Here is a 24,177-nt window from a genome sequence, read left to right on the forward strand (position 1 = left end):
TAAATAACTAAGAAATAACAAAAATGAACTTGCGTGCCTGTTTAAAACTAATATGGAAGCTGAAAGTAAACAATTAATCAAATTTAAAGATGATAGATGAATTTCTAGAAATCCAAAATAATTAAAAATCACGCGTTAATTTTCTAAAAAACCAATAGTTTTTCAAATTTGAAACCAATTTATTTTCGTTTTTCTTGCAAAAAACTAAATCATTTTTGGTTATGCCATAAAACCTTTAAGTTTTTTGTGAAACCGATTGATTTTCTAGATAACCAATGAAAAACCAATTTTCGTAAGAGTGTATAGTTTTCTTCTATTGAGCTTGATCATACTTTTTCTTGGCTAGGTCTTTGGTTAGATGAGTTAGTTTCCTCTTTTTCTTTTGAAATCATCCTCAGCAGAATCCACTACTCTTCCTAGTCTTCAGTCCAGCAACTTCATAATTTAAAGCTGCAATCTCAGAATTGATACAATCTTGAGCCACTGTTCTTGTTTTTTTTTTTATTTCTAGTGATCAACAAACTGGAAGTTAATGGACTTTGTCGATTAATAATTACAGATTGCTCTTTAGTGGGTTTTAGAAACTTGTCAAATTCAAGAGGAATATACGTGGCGGCTGACTTTTTTGGAGTAATGGCCCAAAATGACAATTACTCTTGAACTTCATTGCCTTTTCATTGAATGAATTGATTATATACAATCAAGTAAAAATCAATAATATTTAAATCTCATTTAAAGAAGAACATAAGGATGTTGAATCAAACTTTGATTCAAGATCCTAATGTTCTTCCTTAAATGAGTTCCATAGATTATTGATTTCATTCTGAATATTAGCCTTCTTTTTTATTAAGATGAGCATTTTCATACAAGACCATCAATAAGTTTAGCAATGCAGCTTTATCCATGTTTGTATTATTGATTTATCGGTATTGTTTACACCACAATCAAATAAATGATTTCGCTCCTGCCAGTGCATGCTGTTGAAAATAATTTCTTCATGTCGCTTAGAAGCAATTAGCAATAATAAAATAATAAAACTTTTTTTAAATTTTAATTTATTTAGAGTCTCTAGGAAACTTATATCAAATTCCCCACAAAGCAAATATACCAGTTTTATACCACATTGTAGATGTAAATACCTTTAAAATCTGCTTGTATAAATTTGAAATTTTTTTTTTCTAAATTGACATCATTTTGGTCTTAACACCCCCTCCCCATTGTCAATTATAGTCAAACTTTTCATTACCCCGACCCCTTATATTTACTGACATCTTTTATGGATGAACCCTATAATATTTATCTTTACATCTTTTAAAGCACTCAATATGACTTCTCCAGAAATTTTCCCTCTGATTTTATCAATTAAAATGTCGTGGCATATTTTTAACTACGCAAAGAATAAATGTTCACATATTGATTTATCCAACAAATATATATATATATATATATATATATATATATATATATATATATATATATACATACATACATACATACATACATACATACATACGTACATACATACATACATACATACATACATACATGTAAAAAATATATATATATATAAATGTAAAACAAATATTATATTATATTAAACACTGATTTGAAATATTGAATCACACTTTGTAGTGGTTATACAAACCATTTTTAAAAATTAAATACTTTATACTATAGATAAGTGTTTCCCAACTGGAAGAATTGCACGCAAACTTATTGCGAAAGTAATTCTGCACGAGGAATTCTCACTTAAAAGCCATAGTGCTAAACATAATAACAGTTGGAATAACAAGTCGAGAAGACTACACACAGTTTATATATAACTAGTTGTTTATAATTTAATATTCAAATATAGAAATAAATATAATACAAAAACCAACGTGGATTCTCTTTCAATAATAAATAAGAATACGAAACATTACAAAGTATATACTTTTAATTTCCTGATTGATTTTAAAATTCATTTTTTAGCCAATGAGTAGTGTAATAAGAAAATAAGAAAAAAATTCGACAGTACTAGAAAGAGTAATTAAAATTTGGTTTCATACCTGCTATTCATGATGCATGGTTACCTTTTGTCTATTATGCCAACAACGCTTGAGCAATGAATCAATGAAACCAGGTCGTCTTGAAGCACATTTGAAGGCAAAACATAAAGATCAAATTAATTCAAATTTGAATTATTTTCAAATTTTAAAGAAAAATTATGAAAAAAGAGCAACTTTAAATTCTCTCTTTAATGTTCATAATGTTAATATTAATCGTACTCTTGAGGTTAGCTATCAAATTTCATTACTCATCGTTAAATCTGGGAAAAATCATACAATAGGAGAGTAGTTAATCAAACCTTCAATATCAACATTTGTTAAAACTATTTTTGGAAAAAATGACCAAGACGTGAAAACCATGCCACTAAGTAACAATGCTGTCAGCAGAAGAATCGACAATACAACTTATCGAAAAATTAAAAACAAGACTTTTTTTGGTGCAAATGGACAAATCAACATCGAGAGACAGCGAAGCAGTATTACTTGCATTTGTCATACATTGATAATAATGATTTTGCTGAAGAAATGTTATTTTGCAAATCATTAAAAAGCAGCACTACCGCTAAAAATGTATATAGATACGAATAAAATACCGATGAAAAATATAACGTCCTGTGCTGCCTATGGTACTCCTAATATGATGGGCAAAAAAATGGTTGCTTAAAACTGATAAAGATAAAATCCAGATATGCTTCTTGTGCACTGTGTTATTCTCAGGGAAAACTTGGTAGCTAAAAATCGTTCTCTTGTTCTAAATGAAATAATGAACTTGGTTGTAAAATGCATTAATTCTATTATAACAAGTGCAAAACAAGAGCGCATTTTTAAATTATTTTGTGCAGATAACAGCGAAGCCCATGTGAGACTTTTACTTCACACTGAGGTAAGATGGCTTTCGAAAGGGAACTGTTTAAAAAGATATATGGAGCCAGTGGCGTACCGAAGGTGGGGCGGGGGAACGGTCCGCCCTAGGCCCCGTCTGAGAAATCGTCTTCTATTAACATTTGGGGGCCTACCCCAAATGTTAATAGAATTTATATTTTTTTTACTTCAGCCGGATTTTGTAATAGTTAACACTTTTGTTCTGTAATCATTATTGTTTTAAACAAAAATGAACCTGAAACATGATCGTATCTGCTTGCCAAGATAATAAACATCCACAGCAAACGAACCAAGATGTAAGAAATTGAAATGACATCTTGGCCAATAACAACCACCGTGACTGTTTTGGAGGCCCTCCGCGAAGCTTCCTCCCCCACACCCACGAGTACTAATAATAAGATTCGCTCGCCCTACTTGCGAGTCTATGGTTCATGATGGTTCAGGTAGACTGACGGATGTTTATGTTGTTTCTTTAATGTGATTATTATACTCTATCATTCAGTACCTCAATAATTCGAGAGCAAATCACGTCTTCAATTCGTCATCACCAAGTTACACGGTAAGTTATAATTTTATTCCTGCATATAGGCCTAACAAGGCTGCGTGAGAAGATTTTAGTTATCAGGTTATAATTTTATATCACACGTTGTTTTATGTTGAAGCCACATAAGGGGCCTGTCGTTAAACACTATCCGTTTTGTCAATTTAATTACTTGGTTTTTAATAACTAATTTTGACCTTAAAAATGAGTAGGCCTAGCCTATTTTGGTAATCAATAATTTTTATCAGTAGTACGAAAAGATTTAGTTTTATATTGTTTGCTCGTCCTAGCAAATTTTCCATATGGAAGAAGCTATTACTATAGGTGGCATGGACAAGTTTAAACCCGAGACCATGATAACATTCATCTTGGGGGTCCCAGATTCCGAAAACATTAAAATTAAAATCGATTTTTTTAAAATTCCCTATATTATTCTTATGGTTCATAAATCCAATTAATATCTAGCTTATTTGTGAACATTAATAAATATAATAATTAAAACAAATATAATAATTATAATAAATATAATAAATATAATAAATATAATAAATATAATAAATATAATAAATATAATAGATATAATAAATATAATTAATATAATAAAAATAATAATTATAATAAATATAATTATCATAATAAATTTAATAAATATAATAAATATAATTATCATAATAAATTTAATAAATATAATAAATATAATAGATATAATAAATATAATAAATATAATTAATATAATAAAAATAATAATTATAATAAATATAATAAACATAATTATCATAATAAATTTAATAAATATAATAAATATAATTAATATAACAAATATAATGAATATAATTAATATAATGAATATAATAAATATAATAAATGTAATAAATATAATAAATATAATAAATATAATAAATATAATTAATATAGTTAATAAATTAATATAATTGATATAATTTATATAATAAATACAATAAACACAATAATAGTTGTAAATATAATAAATATAACAGATATAATAAATAATATATTAGATATAATATACGTCAAAACAGAAAACACACAACTAACTAAATTAGAGGCACATTAATATACAATGAGAACATCTAAATTCCTTTTTGAACAGAAAGCTCTGAAAATACTCGAGAAAGCATTAGCAATAATAGGCATCAAACAGTTCCTATAAGAAAATTCTAGAATAAACAACTCCCGTGGAGACTGCCAATCTCTGCCAACCTGTCTCTAAAGTAAAACCACGAATAATAACAAAAAATAATTCCAATGAAAAACGTTATTAAACACACCTTTTGAATTACTTAACTTTATTCGTGGAGACATGCAAAGCTCTGATGCGTAAATAGAACAATAGGCCATTGAAAACCTACAACGATAGAACAGTGGAATTTTAAAACCAGAAATATTACATTTTCATGTGCGCACATTTCACTTTAAATAGATATCTACTAACAAGCGAAGTGAAAACATCGTTATACTGTTACTTATACTGAAATTTTTCTAAGAAAATTGCCGAAAAATGTAATTCAAAACTTGACAGTTTTATCTTACAGTGTTTATTTATTAGGTTTGGTTTGTTTTCAAACCCATAACGCAAAGGTTTGTTTTATTTTCTAAATACTTTATTGTCTAAAATAGAACAATTATTTTCAGAGTCAAGAGACCTGTTGATAACATGAAACGAAACTATCCCAGTGGATGGGAAAAGAAGAAAAAACAAAAAGCCATAGAACAAAAACTACAACGGTTGTCGGGTTCAATACTTAAATTTACTAAAAGGGCAGTATCCCACTATTTAGAAGGCCCAAGTACAAGCTATGGCCATCGGAATGAACAAACAAGCAATGAAGAACAAAAAAAAGGAGAAAAAGAACAATACAAAAGGCAAAAAGAAGAAGACATAACCAATTCGATACGTTCTGAATCAGACGCAAATTCAGTACACGAATCAGAAGATTTAACATTAAATTATGATGTTGAAAACTGGCCCACTCCAATGCCAGATTATCTCAGAACCGATGTTATAAGACAAGGCAGTAAATCTTACCAGAACTTGGAGGGGCCATTTGATCCAGTTTATAAACCAGGATAAAATTCAAAGGGTCAAACTAGACAGCTGACAAAAAGCTGGTTTTACAAGAAGCTTCCAAGTGGAGAACAGATTTTGAGGAAATGGATGGTCCATTCTCAAGAAAAAAAATCACTGTTTTGCTTTTGTTGCAAGTTGTTTGATAAGAACGATAATCCAACGACCAAATCAAGTTTCATCACAGGATTCAATAGTTGGTGGAAATTGAATCCTAAAGTATCAGATCACGAAAACTCTGAATTGCATATTAACAATTTAGAAAAATGGAAAACACTTAAAGCAAGACTTCTCCAAAACAAAACCATCGACGCTGCTCACCAAGATGTAATGGAAAGAGAGAAGAAGAAATGGAGAGAATTTTGCATTGTCTCTAAGATATAACACTTTTTTTGGCAAAGCAGAATTTGCCTTTTCGAGGCCACAGGGAAGACTTTGCTTCTGAAAACCGTGGTAATTTCTTGGAACTTGTCAGCCTCCTTTCAATCTATGACGGAGCACAGCATACGGCTTCAGCAATCATTGGAATCAGGATTGATTTCAGTTTTTTATTTATCGCCTGCAGTGCAAAATGAGTTTGTATCTCCTTTAGGCGATGCTGTAAAACAAGAATTAATCTGTGAAATCAAGAAAGCTAAATTCTATGGCATATTGTTTGACAGCACGCCAGATATATCCCACACTGAACAAAGGAGTCAGGTCATAAGGTATGTGAAAATTGACAACAGGAACGTGAAAGAATCATTTGTAGGTTTTATTCCTCTAAGTGGGGAAAAGGCAGACTCCATAACACAGGAAATTGTTTAATCTCTTGAAAAGGACAGCTTGGATTTAAAGCTTTATCGAAGCCAAGGATACGATAATGCCACGACAATGTCTGGCATTCATACAGGAGTACAAACCAGAATTAAAGAATTTAATCCAAAAGCAATATTTGTGCCTTGTGCTAACCATTCGCCTAATTTATGTGGCGTACATGCTTTTGGTAGTGTTTCTGTTTGTGTCACATTTTTTGGAGCTTTGGAAAGTGTGTACACGTTTTTTTCATGTTCAACACATAGATGGGAGGTCCTAAAAGAAATCGCTGGAGTGACAGTGAAGAGACTTAATGATACCAGGCGGAGTGCTCATCATGATGGCGTGAAACCAATCTTCAAACACTTCAAAAAGTTGGTTAAGGCTGTGGAAAAGCTTTGTGATGCTTCTGAAAACCCAGATACGAGAGGAGCAGCGGAGGTGTTGATGACAAACATTTGTAATTTCAATTTTCTTTGCTTCTTGCATTTGTGGTACCACATTCGACTCGAGGTGAATCGTGCCGAAAAATATCTTCAAACCGAAGGTATTAGCTTGGAAAAGTGTGTTGTGAAGCTGAAATGCTTGAAGACCTTTTTAGTAGAGAGTCGAGAATTTCTGGTCCATAATGCTGTAGAATATGCGACCCAGGCTTGTGCTGAAATGGGTATTGATATCGAAAGCAGAAAACGCAAGCGAGTGAAAAAGATGATGCCAGGAGAAATTGCTAAAGATGCAGGTTTAACTCCACAGGAAGAATTGAAGCGTACTATGTTCGAGTGCATTGACCACTTTCATGTAGAATTAGAAAAACGTTTGACCTCGATGAACACTGTGTATGAAAAGTTTGCTGTTGTACACACAGGTAATCTTTTGAAGGCAACTGATGAAGAAATTGTAACCTATGCCCATCAGTTTTTAGAAACTTTCAATGATCTAGAGGAGGAAGAAATGCTGCCTGAAGTAAAGAGGCTGAGAAGGCATCTGATGGCTTTTGGCATCAAATTAGACATAGCAGCTGCATGAACATCCTTGAAAATGCTTCAGTTTATCATTGAAATGGACATTCGTGAATCATTGTCAAACGTGACTGAAGCTCTTAAACTGTTTTTAACTATATGTGTGTCCATGGCTTCTTGTGAGAGGAGTTTTTCAAATCTCCGCTCTACAATAAGCCAGTCTCGTTTGACGAGCTTGGTCATAATATCAGTAGAAAACGAAATTGCAAAACATGTGAATTTTGATGAGTTAATCAAACGATTTGCAGAAGTCAAGGCTCGCAAGAAAGCATTTTAATGTGTTTCTAGAGGTAATTCTTTGCTGTAAATCTGTTTTTTTTTACTGTACATTGTACATCATTGTATTATCATTTAAAATAAATAATCAAAACTATTGTTTTAGTTAATTGTGTACATAAATGAATTTCTATAAGTGATAAAATGCCGTTTATGGATATATATATATATAAACATATAAACTGATAGATAATGATAAAGATGGTATTTGCTAATTTTTCTTTATTACAAACGTTTTCAAGAAAGTGGAGAAAGATAATGTGTTATACATACATTTATTAATGAAGTCTATATATATATATTTATATATATATATATATATAAAAATATATATTTATATATATATATATATATATATATATATATATACATATACCCAGTGAAAAAGCGCACATGGGATACGCGTGGATTTTTTCCATATGTAACCCATGTGGGGATTATTATTTTGTCCCATGTGGGTTTCATATGGTAAATCCCACATGGATTCCATATGGTAAATCCCATATGGGATACGCGTGGGTTTTTACCATATGTAACCCATATGGGGATTATTATTTTGTCCCATGTGGGTTTCATATGGTAAATCCCACATGGGTTTTATGTGGTAAATCCTATATGGGATATAGGTGGAAAATACTACATGTTATAGATCTTAAATGCCACATATTTTAATCCAAATGGTATAAAAGTAATCAATACTAGACAAATGAAAGTCCGAATGCTTCAATGATAATTTTTAAAATTCTTTTAGTTTAAAAATTACTTAAATAGTAATTTTAAATTAATCATCAAAGCTTTCAGAGAGGCTTAACTTAATCTGGTATTTACTACTTTATCCCATTTGGTATTCAAAATGTGTAGCATTTTTGATCTTTTACATGTGATGTTTTCCACCTATAACCTATGTGGGATTTACCTTAAACTATTATGACGAAATTTTATAAAATTAAAAAAAGGTGTTGCAAAATGAATTTATTTTAAAATGAATGCTATTAATCAATACATCCAAAATGAATATTAAAAATATTATTTTTTCTTTTGCGATTTACACGCCGTTTTTTGTCGATTGAATTAATTAAATCGCTTCAGCTTGCATAATACCAAGGTTTTTAGTATCTTCTAACTTTCTTCAAACATTTTCTAAAAAACAAAATATTAATACAAATATATATAAATATAAATATATATATATACATATATATATATATATATATATATATATATATATATATATATATATATATATATATATATATATATATATATATATATATATATATATATATATATATATATATATATATATATATATATATATATATATACATATACATATATATATATATATATATATATATATATATATACATATATATATATATATATATATATATATATATATATATATATATATATATATATATATATATATATATATACACACAGAGAGAGAGAGAGAAGAGAGAGAGAGAGAGAGAGAGACAGAGAGAGAGAAGAGAGAGAGAGAGAGAGACAGAGAGAGAGAGAGAGAGAGAGAGAGAGAGAGAGAGAGAGAGAGAGAGAGAGAGAGAGAGAAAGAGAGCAATTTTAATAAGGAACCTTATTAGTCGAGCAATTTTAATTAATAGCCAGGTTGAAGTCATTAATGACTACAATATTTCACAAATAATTATTTCCTAATTTATTACTTACAATGACTAACGTATTATGGGTAATTGAACACATATTATGCGTAATGAGCTTGAACCCATGAGGAGAATCCTGAAAAAAAGTGATCAATTAGGATAAGTAGTTAAACAAAAAAACAAAAACGTAAAAACGTACTTTTTCAATGATGTAGACGTTGGGTGCAATAGCCACTGGATGCAAAAGTATCTTTACTTTTTTCTCACACACACGGCCTACTATAATAACAGGCCTTGACATCGCGCAAAATGCCGTAAAAACTGAAGGCCGATTAAACTTTCACTTTTACTTATATTGATTTATTTTTATATTAGGTAGGGTGTAATGGTAGTCTATGTTTTCTAATAATAATCTCTAGTAAAGATGGAAATATAAAAAGAAAACCAAAAAATTGTTAAAAGATAATCATATTTTTCGTATTTCAAATTTCATTAAGAATATTTACGTAATATTAAATAGTATCAATAACAAGCAGAACCATAACAAAGTATATATCTATATATTAGAAAGATAACTGTATTTTTAATTTTTTTTTGCTAAAAATGGTAACAATAAAAATCACCAACAACAAAAAACACCAACAAAAGTTGAATCAAGCAAAAAAAAAGATTTATCAATATATCTCAACAGGGTAAATATTTACAAATCCAAACATATTGAGAGACATATAGGCTAATGAGAAAATAAAAAACATAACAAGCAAATAGCATAATAAATTACAAAACTTTCACGTAATTTATGATAGCTTTAGTATTTTGGGAGTGGTAATTAGTGAGTAATTCTTTAGCAGAATATTAGAATATACTCTGCGTTGTTTTTTTGTGATTTTAAATTTATATTTAGCAGCAATAAACTGAAACTGAGTAACACAAAATGTTCTGCATAAAGGGTCAGTAGCACCTTGAAAAAAAAAAAGCAAAATATTGACCATTAGAAAAGAGCATCAGAAGGAATTTCAAGTCCGCCTCTGTTTAGGCTATACAGATAACTTCCATTTTTATAATAATAATTGGTAGAATCATCATAAATTTTTATTTTGCTTTTTTGCACATAGCCAGCTATGTAAACTACAGCCACTAATGTAGATTTATTAACTGAGCTTTCAAGATCATGTATATTATCCAGAAGTTCTTTTTATCAATAGAAATATCTCTTAAACATATGTCACAAGTATGACCATCGATACCATCAACAGGAATGTCAAGTTGTAATATCAATTTAGTATGTTGAATATTAATTTTTTGAATTACAGATTTAGCGTTTATAAAGTAAGTACCTCCAGATCCCTGTTGAAGCTTAGAAAAAGCTTTTTCAAGTGGATCTGTTGAAAACCAACCTAATAAGACATACTTTGCTCCATTACTCAACAAAGTTTCTACGAGATTAATAAAGCCATAACATGAATGCGCTATTGCATTGCTAGTATCTAGCGTAAGCTGTTTTACACGCTTACCTGTAGGTTTCATAAAATTCGACAGTTCAGCAATATCTCGTAGCAGTTGAAACTGTTGATCACCAACTGAGTGGATTTCTCCGCATAATTCATTTCTAAACCGAATGCCAGCACCAGGTGCTTTGACATTAACAACATTCGAAAAAAAAATTATTTTTTCAATAAATACAGCAGTACCTTCAAATGCTTTATTTTCAATCTCTGGATCACAAAAAACAGACAAACAAAACTTTACAGACTCTCTATTGGTTTTGGATAAACTGATTTAGCTGTAAGTTTAGAGAATTTAAAAAGACTATTGCACTCAGTTTTATATATAGTTTCTAAATCACTCCACTTAGCCAAAGCCAGTTCTTTATTGTTCAAAAATTGAAGTTCGCCAGTCTTTTTTGTCAACCAATTGTTTCGTATAGATTTTAAGAGATGCACATAATCATACAATAAATATATACCTGATGTTGTTAACCATGGTTTACTATCAACTGTTTTAAACACTCCAAAAAATCTTTGATTTACAAGGTTACCATCAGTAATTATTACCATTTTGTAAGTGTCTTACTATTTTCAATATTATTTATCGTATCAACAATTTGTTGACATTGAGCAAACTGAAATTCAGAGGAAAGATTTGCAACAGGTTGAGCTCTACATATAAATTCTGGACCTCCAAAAAGACATTTAATCATATATGATAAAATTGTTTTAGCTAACTTTTCAGGGTAGTTTACTGCTTGACCAAACAAAGCACCTCTTTGGTAAAGTAATGAAGCTTTGACATAGACCTCATCAATTAGTAGTATGGAAGTTCTTTTCAATAGATTTAAATTCATAAAAATACCATTTATGAAACTTAGGTCCTCCATTGAGCTTATTTTTGAAGTCAATCGTGTTAAAGTCCTTATACTTGGCAACTTGTAGTCAATACACAAATATACTCATATGCTCTACATACATATACTCATATGCTCTACATATAATATCTGAAGTATATAAAACTTCACCAACATTAACTTTTCTCATAGCATTAAGGTGTTCGAATAGAATATTTGACTGAAGCGAACTTTATTTTTTTTAAAATCTAACTGCTTCAAATAAAGCTGATTTTGTTTTTATTAACTTTAATTTGTTTACAGCTAAAGATGAAATACTACAAGTTGTGCTATTATGGTTAGCTACAAATGAATAATCATTGAAAATTACTCAAATAAATAATGGAACACCAAGTTTGTACATTTTTGATTGTATGTGTAAACTTTTTTTATACTTTTTTTTAACTCATCTGGTAAAATGCTTCGAAAACCACTTGAAGTTACAGTTTTTCTAACTTTACTTGCTGGTGTGGCTTAACAACTAGGCGGAATATTTTTAAAAACAGATGGTGGGTTTAAAGGTCATTGCTTCCCATATTTGCTTTCAAAAGGTGCTTCATTTGGCCAATGCAGTTGACATCCTGCTGTATAGTCTGTAACAATAAAACCAGTTCTTGGGATAGCTTCACAACATCTTTTTCTCTCCTCTAGATTCTTCGGAAATTTATAAATTGATATTTTTGTTGTAGTTGAGTATTGATATTTTTGTTGTAGTAGTAATTGATATTGTAGTTGTAATTGTATAAATTGATATTTTTGTTGCAGTTGAGATAGTTCGACTTGCAAAGAGATACACTGCATTTTAAAGGCATTTTTAAGGCATTTTAATTATTAAAAAAACTTATCGTTAGTTTGACAATATTATTATCTTACAAAGTTAACGCCTTGAACCTTACAACGTTATCGTCTTGAAGTTGCGCTACCTAATTTAGAAACCAATCAAATTTTAAAGATTTATTAAAAAAGCGCGAACACAAACTTTCGTCTAATGTTAAAAGATGAAAATGTAAACACAGTATTAGGAATTGGCCTTCAGTTTAACAAACTTGTTGCGCGATGTCAAGGCCTGTTATTATAGAAGGCCGCGGTCACACATAATATTCTGAAAATAATAAACAAACATCTAAATTTCTATAAGTAAATTTATTCTTTGATCATTGCCTTTATATCCTATCTTATTTTCATATAATAATCTATCATGGTATTATTTATATAACATATCACAACAATATTATTAAATTTGTGATGTTCAAATATCATATGAACATTCTCTAACATGTTCATATGATATTTGAATATAGTTCTTGAGTATATTATCTGCAAACAATTGACTGATGCAAGTTTAAATGTTGTCAAAAACCAAGCATGCATGCATGGGACACTGCAGTGTCCCACAAAGAAATGCAGGTTTGAAAGTCAAATTTCCTTTATTAAAAAAAAATATTAAAATAGGGGGGAGATAGGGAGGTTTCTGTAACTTTTTTTAGGCTCCAAAACTTTTAACTTTAGATATAATAAGGTTCATAAAGCTTAAGGTACTTACGAAGTACAATGAGGAACAAAAACAGGATATTTACAGAAACTTTTCAATTTTTAATCTGGAGTACCACAGTGTAATTGGGAATAAAGTCTCTGGGTCCAGTATTCAAAGTAATATGATCTAAAGTAGTATATAAATTAAATAAAATGCTTTAAAATGCATGCAGTTATACATATAACTCCTGATAGTTAACTATATGTATAACTAGTTATACATAAAATTTATTATATAAACTTTTTTTTTAAGGTTATGCTTGAACAAATTAGTACCAATTAATTCAATTTCAAGATTTAGTTCAAGTTCAAGTTCTTATTTGTTCATTGTTTTTTCACTATTTTATATTTATTTGTTCAAATTTGTTACCTAGTACTAATTCTTACTACAGTAAGAATATTTATCATTGTTGAATTTGATTTTATTAGTAACTTAATATTACTCTCAACATATTTTGACAACATCCTTTACATTTTAAATGACGACAGCTTTACTTTTCTATTGATGTTAAATTTATTACGTTTCAATAACTCAGATTGAATTTTAACTGAATTATTGTAAGCTTTGTAAGGGTTTGTTGTATATCAAATGGTGTTGTAAATAAAGTAAAAATAATATATATATATATATATATATATATATATATATATATATATATATATATATATATATATATATATATATATATATATTGCCATATTTCTCTTTAGAAAGTGTAAAAAAAAGCATTGTTATGCTGAGAACCTACCTATTGAGCAAGCTTTTACCACCTATTTTATAAATTAGAGAGGCAGAAGAGGAAGTGCGAATCGCAATATATATATATATATATATATATATATATATATATATATATATATATATATATATATATATATATATATATTATTTTTACTTTATTTACAACACCATTTGATATACAACAAACCCCTACAAATCTTACAATATTTCAGTTAAAATTCAATCTGAGTTATTGAAACGTAATAAATTTAACATCAATAGAAAAGTAAAGCTGTTGTCATTTAAAATGTAAAGGGTGTTGTCAAAATATGTTGAAAGTAATATTAAGTTACTTATAAAATCATGTTCAACAATGATAAATATTTTTACTGTAGTAAGAATTAGTACTAGTCAACAAATTTGAACAAATAAATCTAAAATAGTGAAAAAACAATGAACAAATAAGAACTTGAACTTGAACTAAATCTTGAATTTGAATTAATTGGTACTAATTTGTTCAAGCATAACCTTAAAAAATAAGTTTTTATAACAAATTATATGTATATACATATAATTTGTTACATATAGTTAACTATCAGGAGTTATATGTATAACTATATGCATTTTAAAGCATATTATTTTATTTAAACATTACTTTAGATCATATTACTTTGAAAGCTGGACCCAGAGGCTTTATTCTCAATAACACTGTGGTACTCCAGATTAAAAGTTGAAAAGTTTCTGTAAATATCCTGTTTTTGTTCCTCAATGCAGTTCGTAAGTCCCTTAAATGTTAAGGACCTTATTATATCTAAAGTTAAAGTTTTGGAGCATAAAAAAAGTTACAGAAACCCATCTCCATTCTATTTTTTTCTTTTTTTAATAAAGAAAATTGGAAATTCTTTGACTTTCAAACCTGCATTTCTTTGTGGGACACTGCAGTGTCCCATGCATGCAAGATTGGTTTTTGACAACATTTCAACTTGCATCAGTTAATTGTTTGCAAATAATTTACTCAAGATCTATATTCAAATAACTATTATATTATCCTAATAATACGTCTATTTGCACAAATCTTAATCTTATTTCTATAAAGAAAGATAAATATTATTCGTGGTACTTACATACTTGCTTGCCATTCTCTATATTAATATAAAATATTTGCACACAATATAAATGTAACGCAATGCAATGTCGATTTAAAAATTTTTATTTCAGTTTTTTTTTAAAAGTTTTTTTTTTAGTTTCCAGCTTTCAAATTAATTCCCATGCAAATCCCACAGGAAACCCACGTGGGATTTCCCATGTGTGTAAATACCATATGGTTCCCACATGTAACCCATGTGGGATTACCCACATGGGTTTAAGGTGACAAATTTCCATACGGATACCACATGGGAAAATCCGTCCCATGTAAATCCCATCAATCCCACACGGAACCCACGCGGAACCCATGTGGGACGCGGTTTTATTTTTCACTGGGTATGTATATATATATATATAAATATATATATATAAACATATATATATATATATATATATACATAAGTTTAAATATATATATATATATAAATATATTATTTATATATATATATATGTAAATTATGTTAGAGTATTATACAAATAGAGTGCTCAATGTTCCTAAAGAACAGAGCAATAATAAATTAGTAAAAAACACTTATCTAACTTTTATCTTCTACTTTAAGTTTCACCATTGCTGGATCATCAGGAAGAGTTCCTGATCTTCCTGATCAGAATATATATATATATATATATATATATATATATATATATATATATATATATATATATATATATATATATATATATATATATATATATATATATATATATATATATATATACATACATATATATATATATATATATATATATATATATATATATATATATATATATATATATATATATATATATATATATATATATATATATATATATATATATATATATATTTATATATAGTGCCGCCCTAGGCCCTAAAGTGCCCCCCTAGGCCCTAAAACATGTTGGTACGCCACTGTATGGAGCTGTTTGATACTCTTAGTGATTTTTTAGGCGACAAAACTGAAATGCAATATCTATTAACAATCAATTCTAAGGCATATTTGAGTTATTTAACCAATATTTTTGAAAAAATTAAATATATCAAATGAAGAACTTCAATGAACAGATAAAACTCTTGTCTTGCAATTGCAAAGACATTTCGTTTTATTACGTCTATTGAACTATTTGAAAAAGACGTTTACCAAAAACAATTTGAAAAGTTTTATTGGCTTTAAAAATGTTAAGTAACTGATACCGCTAAACTTAATATTGTCGAGCATCTAAAAAAATTATCAGCTGATTTAAAAGGAAAATTTTCCGATTTGAAAGAAATTGATTTTCCAATTTGGTTGATGCAGCCAATGTTAGTTAATTTATCTCTTATTTCAAATATGCAGTACCAAGAAGAATTAGCAGAAATGCAGAATGACGAGTCAGTTAAAACTTTATTTAATATAAAAGGATCGATGGCATGGTTTTTTGAAGAGACCAAAATTAAATATCCAAGCACAACAGAATATGCAAGAAAACTATTATTACTGTTTCCTTCTTCATACTTAGCTGAATGCGGATTTAGTGCCATAACTGGTTTGTTACTTAAAAAAAAGAAATCGTTTGGATATAACACAACCGGGAGATCTAAGAATGAAGCTAACAAAATCGAAACCCAATATAAAATCTCTTTGTAACCAGCATCTAGCACAAGGATCTCACTAAATTTCATTTCTTATATATTGTTTACTATATTTTGTTTACTTAAATTTTTTTGTTTAATAAATAAGTTTTTGTGATTTAGTTATTTTTAGTTATTTTTTTTTTTTCTTTGCTGTTTTTATAAAAATAAAATAATAAAATTACAATGAAACTTTTACGTAACACAAACAATATATATATATCAGACAGAGACTCAAAGAAGATACGGATGACTGGTGTCACCACAATCTTTTCATAGAGCCCCTTTACAATAACATTTAAAGCCCACATGGCTTTAGTAAATTTACAATAAAACATTTTTTCTGAAAAATACTACGTGAAGAATAAAACTCAATAACATAATTTACAATAACATTTAATAACATTTAAAGCCTACATGCCTTTAGTAAATTTACTATAAAATATTTTTTCTGAAAAATACAAGGTGAAGAATAAAAACTTATATATACATCCTCATATATATACATACACATACACAAACACATAAACAAACATACTTTCACACACATATATAAACATACTCGCATATATATCAGAAGTTAAGGAGATGCAATTTCATTTGTCGTTTGAAAGAGGAAGTGCTTTTCAAATCTTTTATATTGTTATTTTTTAATTGATTCCATAATGACGGACCTTGGTTAATAATTGAGAATTTTGACACTTGCGATTTTACTCTGCTCAATTGATAGTTATGGTTGCTATTTGATCGAAGATTGTATTTTTGTGAAAACGCCAATGTAAAAATATCAAAAAATACTTTTGGCAGCAAGTTATTCTTATATTTATACATAAATGTTAATATTTGAAGCGAATTAAGTTTTAATATATTTAACACATTCATGTATTTCATTACAGGGGAAGGGTTTTCTAATCTTTTTAAATAGTTAACCGCTTTACATGCATGATCTTGTAGCCTCTGTAATCTTATTAATTTAGTTTTGTGTGTATTAGCCCAAACAATATTTCTTTCTGCAGTATATCATTTATGCTGCTTATATGAAAAATTTATAATATTAAAAATTATTCATATATAACATGGGGGACATTTTAAGTTTTTATGAGGTTTGGTGAGGCATGGCACTAAAAAGGTTGGGAAACACTGCTATAGATGTTTAGTTAAATAGATAATTTTAACTTATATTTTTTAAATAGAATCATTAAAGTAATCATCAATGAATAATGACGTCTTACTACGAAGAATTTGAAGAAGCGGTTTGAAAAAAAATTGCGCGCAGTCAAGACAAATGTGACAAAACCATTATTTTTTGAAAAGTAACCCTTTCTATGTTATTAGAAAGACACCTGTAAACTTACCCACAAGTATGTGAATTTCATGAGAATTTTTAATAGAATAGGTCTCTCATGTGAATAAGAAATTTTATCAATGCACATATAAAATAATTTCCGTTTAGAAAAAGAAAAACTATAACTATGTGAAATTCAGGTTTTACATATCAAAAGCATATATGTTATATGTGTATATTATATATATTATATAGAAAAAATGTTATTTGTTTAAAACAAATAACTTTTTTTATGCACACAAAAAAAAGATGGAAATAGTTTTTAAAATGTTTTTTAGATAAGGTTTCTTTCACGATTTAAAAATTCTAAATCTTATCTACATTTTTAGTAATAAACTTTGTAAGAACCAACCTGCGTGATAACCAACCCCGCTCTCCCCTAGCATTTTGTAACATTTTTAAGGACACACCTTTAACTCTCTCCCAAGTATTTTATGAAATTTTATGTATATTTCCGAGTTTGCAATTTAAGGTAATTACGCTATAAATTTTTGTTAAAAACGCTTTTTTGTTAACATTTGTGGCAGTCAACCACCCCTTTCCCAACACGATTTATGTTATACCGAAAAATAAAGTTTTAGAAAATTATAGTGAGAACAAAATTAACTAATAGGACTTCAATCATTTTTTGTTGCATCCAGCGTTTCTTGACTCTTATAAAGATAATATATATTTTTAATTTTTAATTCTAAAGTATAAATAAACTTCATACAAAAGTTTTATATTGACACAAAATTTTAGACCTGCCATGGAAACGTTTTAACGCTAATAAGGTAATAACAAATGCATAATTTTAAACTTTTGAGTACTAATAACTTTCGAGTACTAACTTTAAGTTTTATTTTGACGTCATCAATTGTTTTAATTTAAGTCGTTTTATTTCAAATACATTTACGGTAACTTTTACGTCATCACTACTCATTTAAATCGCCTACTCTTTTAAAGTTGTGAATTTTTAAAAAACGGATACTTTTTCATTTATTTTAACACGTCTATAAATTTGAATTATAAAAAAAAAAAACAGTTGTGTGTTTAATAAAAAACACGTCTGTCCTTTTTAAAAAAACCTCGTACTAAAAATAATTAAAAAACAAGTTTGTACGTACCGGTGCACAGTGGGCCAGAATGCACTTTTACTGGACAAAATTCATAACTAATTTAATATTAGAGCTATATTCACTAAAATTAGTATGAGTACTAATATGATGTCTGTGCTTTTTATGAAGGTAATATTTTTTTATTTCGTTGCTATGGATACCTTTATTTTGCTTAGCAACAACCTACTTTTGTTATCTGCAGATATTTTATAAGTGCTATATTCACTAAATTTGGCATGAGTATCAATATGAGATCACACTTCTTACAAAAGTGATAATTTTTTAAATTTAGTTGTTATGGATACTTATATTGCTTAGTTACCGGATACTTTCCTTAGTTACAAAGTGGTAAATTGATATTTGAATATCTTATCGGATTTTTGACCCACCTATATTGAATAAAAATTGAGTATTTAGGTAAATAATGTTTTAGGAATAATAAAAGCAAAAAATAGTGCAAGAAAACGTTATCAATTTTAAATTACATCAAAAAATTATAAAACAATAATATCGTTTGAAGATTGTTTAAGTAATTGTAGGAAACATCTGAAGGAAATGCTTTATAATTTGTTTGGTGTGATGTTGATTTACGCAATGATGAAATAACAGGATCACTGGAAACTAGGAGTCTATTGATAAGATCAGTATTTGTTGCTTTTCTGGATGTTTTTCGGCTGAAATTTTCGCGATAAGATTTAAAGTCTTTATTTCTAGCCTCTTGAGCTTCCTCTGACATAAGTCCGATGGGTAATGTAAGGCTTTTAATTATGTCATGTCCATGTATCAATACTTTGTGAACTGATTGAGCCATGTAATACCATGGATAAAGGGACACATATAGTCTAAAAGTGTCAAAACAATAATCCTTGAACTTTAAGCAGTCTATTTCATATCCTGAAGAGAGCGTTACCAAGATAATGTAAAATCTGAATATAAGGTTTCGGTCAATACCCAGAATTTCAGCTGTTTGTTCATATGCTGCAAAAGCACGCCTTGAGGTATTGCCATCATTACTTGTTCCAGAACCACCACTTTTAGGGAAATCAACAATAAGTCCCATTTTGTTCATAAAATCAGTCTGAATCTTTTGTTTAGCTACAGATGCCTTTCCTTTGTGTTCTTTAGATCTTGCTTGCCACTTTCTTGTTTCTTTTTTATATGCAATGTGCAATAACATCTCAAAAAATCGAATCCATGCATGAAGACTGGAAAGACCATATTTGAACTCTCTGTTAGTATAATCTATATTAAGGATATCAAGACTATTCATATTTTTTGGAGAGACACCACACACTGAACAGCATTGGTATGAGTTATTTTTTTCAGATAATATTGTTTGAACCTTCCCATCAATTATTGTAAGTTCAATAATACAAATCACTTCAATAGAAGATCCGCAAACCTCTAATAAAATCATACCCAAGCTTTCTATCTCACTTTTAATGTACTGATCTTCTTCAATCACAGATTCCTTGGATTCCATTTTGTATGCAAATCTTATGGGTCTACAATAGGCTGTGGAGGACGACTTTTGATTTCTCCAAATAGGCACCTTTTCGTTGCTGTTGTTAAATCCAGTCAAATCCAATGGGACAAGACAAGTAATAAATAATGATTCTTCACGCTTTAAATCTCTGTTAATGTCGGGTTCTGATAAAACTTGTTTATAAATGCTTTGGCCAGTAGCACCATCAAAACCAGCCTTACACGTTAGTGTCATTGTTTTTATTGCTTTGTCGTTCAATATCAAGTGCCTTAGCACAGGTTCCTGAACTGCACAGATTCTTTGCAAAGTATGAGTCATTAAATCTTTTAAAGGAACTGAAGCTGAATAGTCCTCCACTGTTATGTTTGCAAGATAATATTTCAATTTTGCATCTCTGACATCATTGTAAGCGGGGTAGATGTTATATTCTTTCTCCAAGGCTCCGCTTCTAATCAATTGATAGGAAGCTTTTGTCAGACTTGCATCAATTATTAAAGCCAGTGCTTCGTCTGCTGAATATTTATTTGCTTTATCTGTATTTGATATATTTAAAACATTCTTGGCAGCAATAACAACAGATTCATCTCTAAATTTTTTATTAGCAGCAAAAAATAATTCATTGGATGAATGAGATTCAATTAAACAAGATACACGCCGTTTTTTAGTTTTATTAGAACTATTATCAAATGCAACTGGTTTTCGACCACGTCTACTTGCAGTTGGTTCATTGTCTTTTTTTCTGACAATTAAATATTCATTAAGCCAGTTCACAAACTTCTTTTCAAAATTTTTCACAGTATAGTTTGCAGATTTCCACTTTTTTTTATACAAGTAAACAAATCGTTGAACAGCATGTCTAAAATCAACGTCTTTAAGATCAGCAAATTTTGGCTGAATAAATTTTAATATATCTTCAGTAATATTTTGTTTTGAAATACGAAGATTGTTTTTTTGGAGAAAATTATGAATGTCTAAGTTTAACAAAACCATATCTAAATAATTATTGTAACAAGTATTTTGTATTTAAAAGTAAAATGTTATAATATATATGCCGCCTGGACTACTAATACTTGTTAGTAATTAAGTTACTGCAAGTGTTAGTAATTAAAATTAAAAGTAATTAAATTACTGTCAGTGTTAGTAATTAAATTACTAACTAAGTAATTAAATTACTAACAACTACCGAAAATATGTTGTTGTTATGTTATGCAAAGTAAGGTATCCATAGTAACCAAAAAAAGTTAACCTCATAAGAATTCTGAATCTCATTTTAATACATACCCCCAATATTGTGTATTTAGCGCAAGTAAAATACTGTTAAAACAACGTTAATGTAAAAATGAGTTGTTGCTATGCAAAATTTAGCACCATAGCAACCAAGTTAAAACATACATAAAATCTGAACGGGGATTTAAGGGGACGAGCAATCAATTAAAACTCGATTGAAGCATCATATAGCTCAAATAAATATAAGACAACACATGGCAAATTGTGGTAATTATTAGTTATTGTGCGGCAAAAAATAAGTTTCTTAAGAAATTTTTTTTTTTAATCTGTGATTTTCAAAGTATAACTGAGATAACATGCTATAACAAATTTATTTCACACATTGGTTTTTCTTATCTCTAAATACTCTAGAATAACATGTACTAATTTTTTGTTTCAAAAACGTAGATGTAATTGAAATATAACACAACGTTGATGTCACCGTTAATTACTTATTTATAATTTTTTTTTATTTTTTTATTTTATCTCAATATTCAAATGCTTAGAGTCCTGGTAACTAAGGGGTTTAATATAAATGTTATTTATTTATAATTGTTAATTATCAATGGATTTCTCCTAATATATGTAGATACTAAAATGGATTTCTCCTAATATATGTAGATACTAAAATTAAATAGGTTTTCAAGATTAGACAACTAAAATTTTTCCCATTTTGTCCACCTACTGGCCCACTGTGCGGTGGGAAATCAGTTAGCGAATAGTTGGCTATAATTGTAACGATAAAAATAGCAATTTGGCCATGAGGATCGCTAGCTTTTTTAAGTTAGCGAAAAGCTAGCTTAATAAGCTAAAGACCAACTAGCTATTGTAGCAAGCGTCATATCGTATTAAAATCGCTGTCTAAAAACTTTTGATATGTAACAAAATATAGATATATAGATATTTTTATATTTTTTTATATATTATTTATATATTTGTAGATATTTGTAGATATATTAGCTACAAAGTTACGATCTGTAGCTAGTGACACAGTGGTTACAAAATCGCAATGTTTAAAGTTCAATTATTCTCATAATTAAAATAGACTCAACACTAAAAATCGAATTTTTAAAGATCTTAAAGACATAAGGAAAAAATTGAATAAGAAAAAAAAATCGCTTGAAAATTGCTATAAAGCTAGCTAGTCGCTAGCTCATTAACCACCGGGTTATAGGTAACACTATACTTACAGATAAAAAATAAAAAAACAAGTCAGTACTTATTAGTTGCATTATACTTATACTTTTAAAAAAAGAAGATAGGTATCTAAGTAGCTTCAAACTTTAAATTCTTATTTAACTTATCTAAGCAACTTTAAACCAATTTAAAATCTTTATTTATAGTATTTATAGTATATATATATATATATATATATATATATATATATATATATATATATATATATATATATATATATATATATATATATATATATTTAAGTATATATTATGTAATTACTTACATAATATGTATTTAAAATAGTAATTACATGGCCAAAATGTATTCCTTATATCAAACACTTCCCCTCCACTTCCCTTAAAATATTTTCGTTCCTTAAATAAAATAAAATATATAAAAGCTGTGTTTTAATGTCATTAAATGTCTAATTACATTTTGCGCAAAAATTATATTAAAAGGTTTGGGTGATGTAATTAATGATGTTTGGATGATTGGTTTGATGGTAAATGCTTTCCTTGCGTAATCTCGAGACAAATAAAAAATAGATAAATATAAGTAGCGCAAGTAAAGTTTTTGGCATTTTTTGTATGACCTTCCGCCTTGTCATAAGTGCCTGAACTTCAGTAGCTTGACACTTTATGGAGTTATCTTTTAGAAGTGTTTTTTATTAAATATCACATTACACGTAGTACATTTCATGACAGAATTTAAAGCTTAAATTTTGAAATAAAGTTGTGACCCAAAGTTGTACTTTTTAAAAATACTTTTAATGATGAATTTGAAATTAAACTTGCTGATCATGTAAAATATTTAGATAATCAATTTTTAGGACTTTCTCTGTTAACATATTTGAGCTTATAACTTATCTCAAGAGTTAAAGATTAACCATCGTTTTAACAAGAAAACATAGATAGCAGGAAAAAATTTCCTTATTGAGTTTAAAAACCGACATCCAAAATTATTTTAAGAACACGTCAGCCGACAAGTCTTATAAGAGCTGTTGGTTCCAGCAAACCTCAAGTTTTTTTAATATCGCGACGTTAGAATTATCTTGTTCTAAGTCCATGTTTTTGCAAACAGAGAAAATCGATGTCAAAATTTGAGTTTGTTTGCTGCTAAATTGAAAAAATTATTTGGGAATTAAAGTTTTTCTTT

At 28.4% G+C, this 24,177-nt stretch overlaps 1 long non-coding RNA gene across 2 annotated transcripts; it reads right to left on the reverse strand.

The window, feature by feature from the left end:
* Nucleotides 1-8,604: 8,604 nt before the first annotated feature.
* On the reverse strand, nt 8,605-15,325 carry LOC136075535 (uncharacterized). Of its 2 annotated transcripts, XR_010635998.1 has the most exons (3): nt 15,034-15,325; nt 9,340-12,757; nt 8,605-8,787 (listed from the first exon to the last, which is right to left on the reverse strand). It is a non-coding gene; the product is annotated as an uncharacterized LOC136075535 (long non-coding RNA). The 2 variants fall into 2 exon arrangements; XR_010635997.1 differs by lacking the exon at nt 15,034-15,325 and having other exon boundaries at nt 9,340-13,457.
* Nucleotides 15,326-24,177: the final 8,852 nt, after the last annotated feature.

This window comes from Hydra vulgaris, chromosome 01, assembly GCF_038396675.1.
Source record: "Hydra vulgaris chromosome 01, alternate assembly HydraT2T_AEP".
Classification (NCBI taxonomy): domain Eukaryota; kingdom Metazoa; phylum Cnidaria; class Hydrozoa; order Anthoathecata; family Hydridae; genus Hydra; species Hydra vulgaris.